Source organism: Podarcis melisellensis (assembly GCF_964234715.1).
Source record: "Podarcis melisellensis genome assembly, chromosome: 15".
NCBI lineage: Eukaryota > Metazoa > Chordata > Lepidosauria > Squamata > Lacertidae > Podarcis > Podarcis melisellensis.
Window position 1 is genome coordinate 17,325,895 of NC_138532.1, and position 4,532 is coordinate 17,330,426.

The following is a 4,532-nucleotide window of genomic DNA, read 5'->3' on the forward strand; positions in this document are numbered from 1 at the left end:
TTAGCTCGTTTTTCTACCTTAAGTTCTTCATGGCGCAGTCAATGGAGGTAGCTGGATGATGAGCATGTCCCGTGATTCAGTCAGCTGACCTACAGGAGCATCATGTGTTTGGGGTTTAACCGTTGTTTTGGACTGCCACCCAAAACCAGATTTCTTTGACTCTAACCTCTGTAACACATTTTCAGGAGCAGGGTCTAATGTATGCATTATCAACTAAGTCTCTGGCAGGTGGTCCCTTTGACCCAGAGGTGTGGCCCCCGGCTGGAGGAGTCGGTGACTACTCTGTGCCAGCTCCTAGGCCTCATTGAGAACAAAGGTTGATTTACCATTAACTCTGCTTGTAGTGAGTTCACGTGTAAAGAGCAGAAGACAATACAGGACTATATGTGTTGTCAGAACATGGCGTTGTTGGTTGTTGTGTTATATATATCCCACCTTTGCCCCCATACTCAAGACAGCTTACACAAATTAAAACTCCACAGATAAAATACAAAAAGCCAAAAAACCTAAAGACGGACCCACAGCTGTCAACTTTCAGATTTGAAAATAAGGGATCAGCAGCCTCACCTATCCTGGGGACAGTCTACGGGATATCTAACAATCTGAGATAGCAGCGGGAAGCGGCGCTGGAATAAGGGAATCTCCCGCAAAAAAAGGGAAGGTTGACAGCTATGGACAGACCCTCCAAGTGTCCCTATTTTCCAAGGAAAGTCCTGGATTTACAGAAGCCCTCCTGGTTTCTGATTTGATCCCAGAATGTCCCACTTTTCCTTAGGACAACCCTATTTTCATTGAAGAAATGTTGGAGGGTATGGAGTTATGCGACCCCCAAGCCAAGAAGGTAAGTAACTATACAACTTTTAGAAGACCTCTGGAGGCGGCCCTCTATAGGGAAGTTTTTAGAATGTTTTGTGTTTTATTATGTTTTGATATTATGTTGGAAGTCGCCCAGAGTGGCTGGGGCAACCCACTGAGATAGATGGGGTATAATAATAATAACAACAACAACAACAACTGAATAGGATGTCCCTATTTTCATCTGAGAAATGTTGGAAGGTATGTAAAGGTAAAATTAAAAAGTAATTAAACTATAATAGAATTTTTTTAAAATAAAAGCAAATCAATTAACATATAGAGTAAAAACAGCACAGCACTATTAAAATCCATTTCCTTAAGTTGTTAAGTCAGTTCCCCAAAGCCTTTCAGAATAAAGCAGTATTCACCTGCCAAAGGGCAAAAACTCTAGGAAATGAGTTTCAAAGCATGGGAGCAGCTACCAAGAAGACAATACAAGAAATGTGCCACCTGTGGATTTTGAAGCTGGAAGCATTGCAGGGAACGGGATAACATGGATTGAGTTATTGGAGCTGATATTTGCAGGACCAGAGGCAGAGGTGGTCTGCAGCTGCAAAAGCTGCTCATTTTCTAATACATACTGGGCAAAAAGGTAGGGACATCTGTAGAGCTTGGCTCTCTAGTGGCCAGCTTACAGGAGCAGAAAAGACAGACCCAAGCAGGCTCTTTGAACCTGCTGAGACCTCCTGCATGCCAAGAAAAAAACACATTTATGGAGGAAGCTTGTTTACGAGAGAAACCAGGGCCCAGTAGAAGCTATTGATGAGTGGGCAACCCAGTTAAGCCTCAAAGACCGAGCTTTCACCCAACGGAGATGACATGTTAAGGGAGAGGATCCTAATGGGATCAGATTCAATAGGCGTACAGGAAAAGCTGCTCGTGGAAGACAACCTCGCATTAGGAAAAAGCCTTAAGAAAGCCAGAGTGCACGAAACATCTAAAGCACAAATGGAAATGCTTAACAATAAAAACCCCCAAGGTGAATGTGATGCACCAGAGAAGCAAGGGAGGTGATTGCACAGGCGCTGGCTCAATAAATATACAGCAAGAAAGCAAACCTCACAGGTCTTTGAGGGATGTGCATGGCAACATTTTCTTCATGCAGCGCATAGTTAAACTCTGGAAGTCGCTCCCACGAGAAACAGTGATGGCTAGCCACCTGGATGGCATTAAAAGGGTTAGACAAATTCATGGAGGAGAAGGCTACACATGGATACTAGCCATGATGGCTGTTCTCTGCCTCCACATTCGGAAGAAGTAATGCTTCTGCATTCCAGGTGCAGGAGACAACAGCAGGTAGAGTGCTCCTGTGCTCAAATCCTGCTTGTGGCTTTCCCCATTGGCCATTGTAAGAACAGGATGCTAGACCAGATGGGCCATTGACATGAGCCATAAGGTGGAGCTTGGAAACATGGTCTTTTGGGTTAGAGCACTGTTGGTCTACCAGTCATTTTGCTCTTCAGTCATTGCCAGCTGGGCTGCCTGTTATCCTGTTGATGGTTGCGGTGGGTGTTGAATCACGCTAAGGCAGTGGCGTAGCGTGGGGGGTGCAGGGGGGCCGGCCGCACCGGGCACAACATCTGGGGGTTAGGGTTAGGGGGCGCAAATCCATGGGTTAGGGGGCGCAAATTACTTGCCTTGCCCCGGGTGCTGACAACCCACCCTACGCCACTGCGCTAAAGGCTGTGCTGCAGAGTTATGCCCTCCTCTTGACGTCACATACATACCTCTGAATGAAGGCTATGCCATTCAGAAGAGGAAGGCCACTCCTTCCCTTAGGCAAATTGAGCCACTTGACTCAGACAGCAGGTTGTGGTGGGGGCCAACCAAACACACCCAACAGTGCTCCCCTGCTTGCTACTGGGTGATGGTCACACTCCCATTCAACACTAGGCTATCATTCTGCTCTGCCACTAGGCTGGGACTGCTGCTAAACTACCATTTGCCCCAGCGCTCTGTGTGTTTGTGTGTGTGTGTGTGTGTGTGTGTGTGTTTATACTCATTTATTTATTTAGACATTTCTTGACCATTTATTAACAACGTCCTCTGGGCAATTCACACAAAAACTCCAAACAATAAAAATTATAACAATGAAAAAGTTAGAATCAGTACAACTATCCAGACTTTTAAAAAAAGAAAGAAAAAACCCTAGCAAAAAAAACCATTCTAAAACCGCATTTAAAACCCAGCTAAAAATAATTTGTTCCGAGGACTAAAATACACTGGGGCGGTGTTCTAAAAGGGTCTGGGAGAAGAAAATGGCCTTTGCTGAGCGCCAAAAAGATCTTAATGCAGGCACCATCATAAGACGCCTTCAAACAGCCTCCTCGTAGCAGGAAGGAGGCAAAAATAGCGTTGTGCAAGCCCAACTGTAGACTGTTAACAAAACTCTCTGTAATAGCTCAGGTCAACCTTCATGAGACCTTCCCTCCCCTTATTAGCAAAGCTGCTTGTTCCAGTTGCAGGGAGACTGGAGCCCTGGCAGATTATTCAGCAGCTTTCAATCACTGTCAGGCAGGCCCCGCTTCAATATCATAATGATGAAATGTGCAGTGGCAAACACAGAGGGGGCTTGGCTTTCCCTCTGAACAAGAAGGGGCCCAGCAGGCAGTGTATGAGGCATCCCTTAACTCTTCTGACAACACCGAGCCAGTGTGGTGTAGTGGTTAAGAGCGGTAGACTCATAATCTGGTGAACCGGGTTCGCATCCCCGCTCCTCCACATGCAGCTGCTGGGTGACCTTGGGCCAGTCACACTTCTTTGAAGTCTCTCAGCCCCATTCACCTCACAGAGTGTTTGTTGTGGGGGAGGAAGGGAAAGGAGAGGTTAGCCGCTTTGAGACTCCTTCGGGTAGTGATAAAGCGGGATATCAAATCCAAACTCTTCTTCCTCTTCTACTACTCCTCCCCACGTGAAAGGTACAGGATGCTCGGAGGCCTTTGTGGAGTGTCCTCCTGGCGTTCAGGCCTCTGCAATTTGCATTCCGTAATCTCTTGGTCATTTAGCGGCAGATAATTTGTCATGGTTTGCTTTAATGGTTGCGATATTGATATTTATTATGCAAATTGTATTCCCCTACATCAGTGTTTCCCAACCGGTGTTCCGCGGCACACGAGTGTGCCGTGAGACGTTGCCTCGTGTGCCGCGAGATGCCTGGAGGGAGGCGGGCGAGTCGGGCGGCGAGAGGCGGGGCGGCGGCGGCGAGGAGAGGCCGCGCCTCCTGCTGCTGCCTGGCGCTCCTCCTCGCAGCCGGCAGCGCTGCCTGGGCGCCTCCGCGCGACTCTGCCTCGCTGGGTTTGGTCTCCCAGCAGAGACGGGTCACACGCGCCCCTCCCTCCCTCCCTCAGCCTGCGCGGAGGGAGAGCCAGAGAGAGGCATCGCTCCTGCGCGGCGGGAGAGGGAGCAGCCGGAGCGATGCCCCAAACGAACGCATGGGACCGGAGGGGAAATCCTCTCCGAGGCGGATTGAGCGCAGCTGAGAGAAGCCTTTCGAGGAGCTGCCGTGTCCCCTGGAAACCCCCTTCCCAGCTCTGCCTCAGCCGCCGCCGCCTCAGTTGCCGCCGTCCCTCAGTCCCTCGCTCTGCTGCCTCCTCCCACCCCCAAAGCTTGGAGGTTCCCCAGCAAGGGGGAGGGAAAAAACTTTCACTTTTGTGCGTCCCTCCCGGCGTGACGCTGCG